This window comes from Oryx dammah, unplaced genomic scaffold (genome assembly GCF_014754425.2).
Source record: "Oryx dammah isolate SB20612 unplaced genomic scaffold, SCBI_Odam_1.1 HiC_scaffold_27, whole genome shotgun sequence".
NCBI lineage: Eukaryota > Metazoa > Chordata > Mammalia > Artiodactyla > Bovidae > Oryx > Oryx dammah.
Window position 1 is genome coordinate 3563964 of NW_024070211.1, and position 10739 is coordinate 3574702.

Sequence of the window (10739 nt, forward strand, 5' to 3'; positions counted from 1 at the left end):
ATCCCCACTTAAGAAAACTCAGGATTTCACAGTGCTGTAGAGCAGAAACTAACACAAAATTGTAAAGCAACTATACTCCAGTAAAAAATAGAAAACTGAAGATTTGAAATCGTATTTGGAATTGAGCCCAAATCTATACTGGCCCCTGTTGCAAGAGTTTTTGAATAAAAATCTGTTTTGGCCACATTACAGTCCATCTCTGGTTTGCTAGGAGCTGTGACTCACATGGAGGAGTCAGATTCACTACTGGACCCTGGGATCTCTGCCAGCTAAAAACTGTCACTTGCCATATGCTTCCATAAGAAGGAAGTCACTAGACACGGCAGCTGCGGACTTTCAACACTCCCTGAAAGGAGTTCAGGGTGAAAATGAGCCTCAGGAATGAGGCTCTCTGTGCTCTGGGAAAAAGTGGCAGAACAGGTCTTCAGATAGCTAGATATTTTCAGGAGACGATTTTATGAGCCCAATTTCTAGCATCTTCTCATATCTAGAAAAGCGCTAATATCACTTATGGAGCCTCGTAACTAAACAGCAACCTTCTTGACTAACAGGAATCTTTTGTCAAAATGTATGCTTGATGGTGCATAACTCCCTTCACCAAAATCACATGTATTCTGACGCCTTCCCTCTTTAACTCTTTGGCGCATTTCCTCAGCACTATTTCAGATGCTACAGTTCACATTCCGCCCCCAATAAAACTTAACTCGCATCTCTCACACTGTGCCTTTTAAAAAATTCGACATCTCTCACTCTCAGTGGGAAAGCATAGTACGGCCTCCTGGGTTATTACATCAAAGTCCTATTCATGGTCTTTGAGCCATTTTTCACTTCTTGGTTAGACTCCATTTGCCTTTATGCTTTGTTATCTGCCTTTAAACCCAAACAGATTCTGCCATCCTGCACACTTTATTAATTCTTCTCGTTTTCTCCAAAAACGTGGCTACAAGTCTCCAAAGGAATGTTTCCAATTTTTGTCCCATCCCTCTTGACTTGGAGTCACTGGGAACTAAACTCAACTGTCCAGAAACTTATAGGAACTTTCTAAAGAAGCCTTGTGACGTGAAGCTGGATGTGTCCATGCTCTTCTCCAAGACACAAACGTGACCGTGACACTGATGTCTGTGCCATCAACAAAGATGCTTCAAACTGCAAACCAGGAAGACCAACGGGTTGCCACTGCTCTCCTCACTTCACCATCTACAGATGCTTCAAGTTCAACATCTCAGTTGGCTGCCCTCTGGACTTAGAAACTAAGTTTAATTGCTCTACTCATTAATCTCTGTTTCTCTTCCCTCTCTTTTTTTTTTCATAGAAATCTCCCTCGTTTAAATGTTTGATGGTTCGTTCACACCATCCAGAAAATACCCTTTACTGCCAAGTCTCAACAGATGGTTCTACTGGTCACTAATGAACAAAAAATGATCAACTGATAAGTGAACTGCTGAAAAAAGTTTGCTGTGACCAGTGCGTTCTCTTGGCAGAACTCTACGAGTCCTTGCCCTGCTTCATTCTGTACTCCAGGGCCAAATTTGCCTGTTACTCCAGGTGTTTCTTGACTTTCTACTTTTGCACTCCAGTCCCCTATAATAAAAAGGACATGTTTCTTGGGTATTAGTTCTAGAAGGTCTTATAGGTCTTCATAGAACTGTTTAGCTTCTTCAGCGTTACTGGTCGGGTCATCGGCTTGGATTACCGTGATACTGAATGGTTTCCCTTGGAAACGAACAGAGATCATTCTGTCATTTTTGAGATTGCATCCAAGTACTGAATTTCGGACTCTTCTGTTGACCATGATGGCTACTCCATTTCTTCTAAGGGATTCCTGCCCACAGTAGTAGATATAATGGTCATCTGAGTTAAATTCACCCATTCCAGTCCATTTTAGTTTGCTGATTCCTAGAATGTCGACATTCACTCTTGCCATCTCCTGTTTGACCACTTCCAATCTGCCTTGATTCATGGACCTAACATTCCAGGTTCCTATGCAATATTGTTCTTTATAGCATTGAACCTTCCTTCCATCACCAGTCCCATCCACAGCTGGGTGTTATTTTTGCTTTGCCTCCATCCCTTGATTCTTTCTGGAGTTACTTCTTCACTGATCTCCACCAACCTGGGGAGTTCGTCTTTCAGTGTCCTATCTTTTTGTCTTTTCATGCTGTTCATGGGGTTCTCAAGGCAAGAATACTGAAGTGGTTTGCCATTCCCTTCTCCAGTGGACCACATTCTGTCAGACCTCTCCACCATGACCCACCTGTCTTGGGTGGCCCCACAGGGCATGGCTTAGTTTCACTGAGTTAGACAAGGCTGTGGTCCATGTGATCAGATTGGCCTGTTGTCTGTGATTGTGGTTTCAGTCTATCTGCCCTCTGATGCCCTCTCTCAGTTCCCACTGTCTTACTTGGGTTTCTCTTATCTTCAACGTGGGGTATCTCCTCACGGCTGCTCCAGCATAGCACAGTTGCTGCCCCTGACCTTGGACATGGGGTAGGTCGCTCCTTTCAGCCATGCTTCTGTGCCATTGCAGCCACCACACAGTGCCAAGAGAACGCACTGGTTACAGCAAACACCCTCTTCCAACAACAAAAGAGAAGACTCTACACATGGACATCACCAGATAGTCAACAGTGAAATCAGATTGATTATATTCTTTGCAGCCAAAGATGGAGAAGCTCTATACAGTCAGCAAAAACAAGACCAGGAGCTGACTGTGGCTCAGATCATGAACTCCTTATTACCAAATTCAGACTGAAATTGAAGAAAGTGGAGAAAACCACTAGACCATTCAGGTATGACCTTAATCAAATCCCTTATGACTATAGTGGAAGTGAGAAATAGATTTAAGGAACTAGATCTGATAGACAGAGTGTCTGATGAACTATGGACAGAGGTTTGTGACCCTGTACAGGAGACAGGAATCAAGGCCATCCCAAGAAAAAGAAATCCAAAAAAAGCAAAATGGCTGTCTGAGTAGGGCTTACAAATTGCTATGAAAAGAAGGGAAGCAAAAAGCAATGGAAAAAAGGAAAGATATACCCATTTGAAAGCAGAGTTCCAAAGAACAGCAAGGAGAGATGAGAAAGCCTTCCTCAGTGATCAATGCAAAGAAATAGAGGAAAACAACAGAATGGGAAAGACTAGAGATCTCTTCAAGAAAATTAGAGATACCAAGGGAACATTTCATGCAAAGATGGGCTTGATAAAGGACAGAAATGGTAGGGACCTAATAGAAGCAGAAGATATTAAGAAGAGGTGGCAAGAATACACAGAAGAACTGTACAAAAAAGATCTTCATGACCCAGATAACCATGATGGTGTGATCACTTACCTAGAGCCAGACATCCTGGAATGTGAAGTCAAGTGGGCCTTAGGAAGCATCATTACAAACAAAGCTAGTGGAGGTGACGGGATTCCAGTTGAGCTATTTCAAATCCTGAAAGATGATGCTGTGAAAGTGCTGCACTCAATATGCCAGCAAATTTGGAAAACTCAGCAGTGGCCACAAGACTGGAAAAGGTCAGTTTTCATTCCAATTCCAAAGAAAGGCAATACCAAAGAATGCTCAAACTACCGCACAGTTGCACTCATCTCACATGCTAGTAAAGTAATGCTCAAAATTCTCCAAGCCAGGCTTCAGCAATATGTGAACCGTGAACTTCCAGATATTCAAGCTGGTTTTAGAAAGGCAGAGGAACCAGAGATCAAATTGCCAACACCTGCTGGATCATGGAAAAAGCAAGAGAGTTCCAGAAAAACATCTATTTCTGCTTTATTGACTATGCCAAAGCCTTAGACTGTGTGGATCACAATAAACTGTGGAAAATTCTGGAAGAGGTGGGAATACAGGACCACCTGACCTGCCTCTTGAGAAACTTATATGCAGGTCAGGGAAGCAACATTTAGAACTGGACATGGAACAACAGACTGGTTCCAAATAGGAAAAGGAGTACGTCAAGGCTGTATATTGTCACCCTACTTATTTAACTTCTATGCAGAGGACATCATGAGAAACGCTGGGCTGGAGGAAGCACAAGCTGGAATCAAGACTTCTGGGAGAAATATCAATAACCTCAGATATGCAGATGACACCACCCTAATGGCAGAAAGTGAAGAAGAACTAAAGAGCCTCTTGATGAAAGTAAAAGAGGAGAGTGAAAAAGTTGGCTAAAAGCTCAACATTCAGAAAACTAAGATCATGGCATCTGGCCCCATCACTTCATGGCAAATAGATGGGGAAACAATGGAAACAGTGGCTGACTTTATTTTTCTGGGCTCCAAAATCACTGCAGATGGTGATTCCAGCCATGAAATTAAAAGACGCTTGCTCCTTGGAAGGAAAGTTATGACCAACCTAGACAGCATATTAAAAAGCAGAGACATTACTTTGTCAACAAAGGTCTGTCTACTCCAGGCTATGATTTTTCCAATGGTCATGTATGGATATGAGAGTTGGACTATAAAGAAAGCTGAGCACCAAAGAATTAATGCTTTGAACTGTGGTGTTGGAGAAGACTCTTGAGAGTCTCTTGGACTGCAAGGAGATCCTACCAGTCCATCCTAAAGGAGATCAGTCCTGGGTGTTTATTGGAAGGACTGATGTTGAAGCTGTAACTCCAATCCTTTGGCCACCTGATGCGAAGAGCTGAGTCATTTGAAAAGACCCTGATGCTAGGAAAGATTGAGGGCACGAGGAGAAGGGGACGATAGAGGATGAGACAGTTGGATGGCATCACCAACTCAACAGACTTGAGTTTGAGTAGACTCTGGTAGTTGGTGATGGACAGGGAGGCCTGGTGTGCTGTAGTTCATGGGGTCGCAAAGAATCAGACATGACTGAGCGACTGAACTGAACTGAACTGAACTGAAAAAAGTTTGCACAATGTGAGAGTTGCAAGTTAAGTTTTATTTGGGGCAAAAAAAGCAAGAGAGTTCCAGAAAAACATCTATTTCTGCTTTATTGACTATGCCAAAGCCTTTGACTCTGTGGATCACAATAAACTGTGGAAAATTCTGAAAGAGATGGGAATACCAGACCACCTGAACTGCCTCTTGAGAAATCTGTATGCAGGTCAGGGAAGCAACAGTTAGAACTGGAGATGGAACAACAGGCTGGTTCCAAATAGGAAAAGGAGTGCGTCAAGGCTGTATATTGTCACCCTGCTTATTTAGCTTATATGCAGAGTACATCATGAGAAACACTGGGCTGGAAGAAGCACAAGCTGGAATCAAGACTGCCGGGAGAAATATCAATAACCTCAGATATGCAGATGACACCACCCTTATGGCAGAAAGCGAAGAGGAACTAAAAAGCCTCTTGATGAAAGTGAAAGAGGAGAGTGAAAAAGTTGGGTTAAAGCTCAACATTCAGAAAACGAAGATCATGGCATCCGGTCCCATCACTTCATGGGAAATAGATGGGGAAACAGTGGAAACAGTGTCAGACTTTATTTTGGGGGCTCCAAAATCACTGCAGATGGTGACTGCAGCCATGAAATTAAAAGACGCTTACTCCTTGGAAGAAAAGTTATGACCAACCTAGATAGCATATTTAAAAGCAGAGACATTACTTTGCCGACTAAGGTCCATCTAGTCAAGGCTATGGCTTTTCCTGTGGTCAGGTATCGATGTGAGAGTTGGACTGTGAAGAAGGCTGAGCGCCGAAGAATTGATGCTTTTGAACTGTGGTGTTGGAGAAGACTCTTGAGAGTCCCTTGGACTGCAAGGAGATCCAACCAGTCCATTCTAAAGGAGATCAGTCCTGGGTGTCCTTTGGAAGGACTGATGCTAAAGCTGTAACTCCAATACTTTGGGCACCTCATGCAAAGAGTTGACTCATTGGAAAAGACTCTGATGCTGGGAGGGATTGGGGGCAGGAGGAGAAGGGGACAACAGAGGATGAGATGGCTGGATGGCATCAGTGACTCGATGGACGTGAGTCTGAGTGAACTCCGGGAGTTGGTGATGGACAGGGAGGCCTGGCGTGCTGCAATTCATGGAGTTCCACATAGTGGGACATGACTGAGCGACTGAATGGAACTGAGCTGAGAACTGCAGTCTGAGAGCCAGTGTTTCATCTAGCTTTGAGAATCTGCTCTGAGAATGCCAGGAGAGGAGCTAGGACTGTATCGGAGTTTTGCAACAAAGAGCAGGTAGTGGGGAACATCGCAATCTTCTTGTAAATGAATGAAGTTAAGGAATTTAGCGCCTTTCTATGTATGCAGAGATGCAAGAGTCTGGGCACACTGAAATCATTGCTTCCATAGGTCCCTCACCTATCTGGGTCTAGCATCTTGTGTCTTCACACCCTGAGTCTCCCCAGGGCTCACCTCAGGGAGTGGCTGCAGGCTGATGGCTGCTAGATGGCAGGCATTATCTCCTTCAGAGTTCCCTTAGGGCTCACCGGCTCACCATCCGCGGGGGCTGCGATCAGTGATGACCGTGACAACTTTCGTTTACTGATCTGGCAGGAAATAGTCCATTTCTCAGAACTCATACGGTTCAGGAGAAAGAAGATCTCCTCCTTCCCTGAACGAGAGGAGGGAATGGCAAAGACTCTCTCCTCGAGCAAACTTCAGTCAGGCTCCTCTGAGACCTTTTCTCAGCTCGCCCTCCACCTGCGGGCTTCTGTGTTCATCTCTGAATCATTCCTGCTTCTTAGCAATGCATGCAAGGTAAGTCTCTTCAGTCCTGTCCGACTGTGCGCGACCCTATGGATTATAGCCCACCAGGCTCCTCTGTCCAGGGCATTTTCCAGGCAGGAATACTGGAGAGGGTTTTAGCAAGAATCGTGCTATATCAGTTTAGTGACGATTCCCGCCTTTCCTCAATATCTGATCAAATTTCTCACCCCACCTCCCCTGCGCCCCCACTCAGCTAACAGGTGATATCTGATCACCATGACCTGTCTTTAGCAAGAATCCTGCTAGGTCAGTTTAATAAAAAGCCCCTACTCTCTTGGCAAGTTTCTAGCCACTGATTCCCCCCACCCTTCTCCTTAGTTAGAAATCCCCACCTTTTCTTTGTTCTGTTAATAACTGAGCCCAGGGACTTCCACTGGTGGTCCAGTGGCTAAGACTTCATGGTCCCAACGCAGGGAGCCTGGGTTCAATCCCTGGACGGAGAACTAGATCCCACATGCCACAGCTAAAGACCCCTATATGCCCAGCTGAGACTGCAGCTCCTACCTGCCACAGCTAAGGCCTGTACAGCCAAATAAATGGGAAAAGAAGAAGAAGAAAACCTGAGCCCAGTTCTATACTGTCTCCCCTTGTTGCGACAGTTAACAAAATCTACTTTCAGAACTTTAACTTTTGTCCGATTTTCTACATCATCTCTGCCCGGAGCTGGGTCCGCCTTTCATTTTCACTCCCTTTCTTCAGACCCTTCCGGGGGAGTGGCCGTCAAGGCTTTTCTAGAGCTTGGGTGACACCTAGTGGTCATGATAGATGATGACGTTAGTAGCTCAGTTGGGTCAGACTGTGACCCGATGCACTGTTACCTGCTAGGTTCCTCTGTCCACGGAATTCTCCAGGCACGAATACTGCCGTAGGTAGCCATTCCCTTCTCCAGGGGATCTTCCTGACACCCAGGGTCCGAACCCGGGTTCCCTGCCTTGCACCTGGATTCTTTACCGTCTGAGCCACCAGGGAAGACAATGGATCGCGATCGGTTACCTTGTAGGCTTTGCTCCACACCTGTTGCCCCTCTGGGTCTGAACCCAAAGTGAGAGATGCTGCCCAGGCTGGCAATGCCCAAGAGAGCACTAGGAAGTCGTCACTGTCACTGCACCTTATCATCGCCAGCAACACCACGTCTCACAAGGAGCGGGCCAGGCTCGACCGGGTCTCTGCCATTCAAGGGCCACTTTGCCTTGGGCTAGTCACCCCCCCCTCCAGTCTCCATCTCCCCTTTCTGTAAAATGAGGGTAATAATGACGAGCATCGTGGGGTCTGAGAACTACACGAGGCCACGGAGGTGAATGCTCCCAGCACAAGGCCTGGTGTCGAGACTGGAAAGTCAGCGCTGGAGACTGGGGCCCTGGGCTGCGTGTTGGGACAGAGGTCCTGATGGCCAGGTCAGCAAAGGGCGGCAGGTGGAAGCAAGGAAGATGCTGGTGGGGATGGATGGCCTGTGACCTTCTCTGGTAAATGGAAACCTGCAGAGCAAAGCTGTGGTTTAGCCAGAAAATCTGGCTCTCAGCACAAGGCTGCTGGGGGTCGGGGAGGGGAAGGATGAGGGAGAGGCAGCAGGAAAAGGAAGGAGGTAGCTTGGCACCCTAGATCCACGGCCAGGCACCCAACGCCTGCCCATCTCTGACCTGACCCAGCCTGCCCAGCTCTCCACGCTCAGGGCCGGCCGTGAACACAGGGAGGCGGCCCTGTCCTCCCCGGAGGCTGGCACAGCAACACTGCTGTCAGCTTCCCTGGCTACGGCTTCTAACGAGCAGCTGATGCCACCAGCTGTGACAACCAGCAAAGCTGCTCATGGGGAGGCAGGGGTGTGGGCACCAGCCTGGAACCCTGCTGCACTCTCTCCCCCAAGCTGGCAGTTTGGGGTCTCAGGATGCTGGGGCCCAGGGAGTAGTATTAAGCACTTACTGCAGCTGGCACTGGGCTCAGAGCTCTGTGTGTGCCAACTCAGCTAACCCTCCTTGCAACCCTATGAGGTGGGGGCCATTCATAGCTTTGTTTCTAGAAGGAGGAAACAGGCCCAGAGAAGCCAAGTTAGTTACTCAAGGTCATGCAACAGAAGCAGGGTTTGAACCCCAACTCCAGAACCTTAGCCTCAGAGAGCAACCCGTTGACAACCCCTTCATTGTGAGAAAGGGGATGGGGAACAAGAAAGTTAGAATCAGAAGACACAGATTCCCGTTTCAGCCCCACATGCTGGCTCAGACCCTCTGTTTCCATCTGTGAAATGGGGATGAATATGTCCTGAGATTCTGCTGCTGACCAACAACACGAGGACAGGTGAAAAGGGGCTTCAGGAAGGGTCAGGTGTACACAAATGCTGGTTCTTCACTATGATAAGGAGCCTGGGGCCCAGAAAGAGGAAGGGGGCTTGTGTGTGGTGGTCCTCACTCCAGGGCCCTTCACAGGAGACCCTGGCCTTCTCCCTAGCCTCCTCACTCACTGCCTCCCACCCGCTCCATCTCCAGTCCTGCCTCCAACTCACCTTCACCCCTGGCCTCCCAGCCTCAGCCTCCCCCTTATCTCCTTCCTGGCCTTTGCTCATTCCCTCTGCCTTGAACCCTCTCCCTTCTCTCTGCCTTGCCTGGCCTACTCCCAACTCACGTTCAGGTCTAGAAGCCTCTGCTCACCAGCAGGTCTGGATGGGGTACCCGCAGGTGTGCCTGCATCTGGGCACCCCACTCTTCACCTCTCCAGCTCAGCTGTGAGCTCCAGGTGTCAGAGGGAGGGGGGCCTCCTATTCCCACTGACCCCCAGCATCCAGCCCTGTCTCCCTTGGCACACTGGACACTTGGGCATTGAGTGAATGTGTGAATGAATGAAACCACACAGCAACTTAGTGGCTTGATCCCTGGTGGCTCGGCGGTAAAGAATCCGCCTGCCAATGCAGTTGATGTGGGTTCAATCCCTGGGTCAGGAAGATCTCTGGGAGGAGGAAATGGCAACCCACTCAGTATTCTTGCCTGGGAACCACAGGGAGAGGGGAGCCTGGCAGGCTATACAGTCCATGGGGTCGCAAAGAGCTGGACACGACTTAGCGACTAAAAACAAACAATAACCCAAACCAGAAGCTCGGCTTCCCTCCGGGGCAAGAGTATAAATCCCGGAGCAGCCTCCTCCAGCACCCTTCCCCCTGGTCTCTCCAGAACTGGATTCTTTCTGGGATGAGCCTGCGGCAGGAACCTTAGGGCGAGAAGAGTCAGCTGGGCTCAAGTCACTGTCCTTCCACACCTGTGTGGCCTTGAGCCTCCGTCAATTGGGGACTTACCAGTTCAGTTCAGTTCAGTCGCTCAGTCGTGTCTGACTCTCTGCGACCCCATGGACTGCAGCACGCCAGGCCTCCCTGCCCATCACCAGCTCCTGGAGTTTACTCAAACTCATGTCCACTGAGTCGGTGATGCCATCCAACCATCTCATCCTCTGTTGTCCCCTTCTCCTCCCACCCTCAATCTTTTTCAGCATCATGGTCTTTTCAAATGAGTCAGTTCTTCACATCAGGTGGCCAAAGGATTGGAGTTTCAAGTTCAGCTTCAGTCCTTCCAATGAACACTTAGGACTGATTTCCTTTAGGATGGACTGGTTGGATCTCCTTGCAGTCCAAGGGACTCTCAGGAGTCTTCTCCAACACCACAGTTCAAAAATATCAATTCTTCGGTGCTCAGCTTTCTTTATAGTCCAACTCTCACAACCACACATGACCACTGGAAAAACCATAGCCTTGACTAGACGGACCTTTGTCGGCAAAGTAATGTCTCTGCTTTCTAATATGCTGTCTAGGTTGGTCATAGCTTTTCTTCCAAGGAGCAAGCGTCTTTTAATTTCATGGCTGCAGTCAGCATCTGCAGTGATTTTGGAGCCCCTAAAGATAAAGTCTGCCACTGTCTCCCCATCAGTCAGCACCTGCCCTTCTCCTCCCAAGCCCTCAGGTAAGGGGCAGGGGCACGCCACGCTGTTCCTGGCACCTCCAGGCGTGTCACAGTGCTGAGCCTCGGGGACTGAGGACCAAGTACACCAGTGAGTTAGACCGCATGACAAACCACACCGGAACTG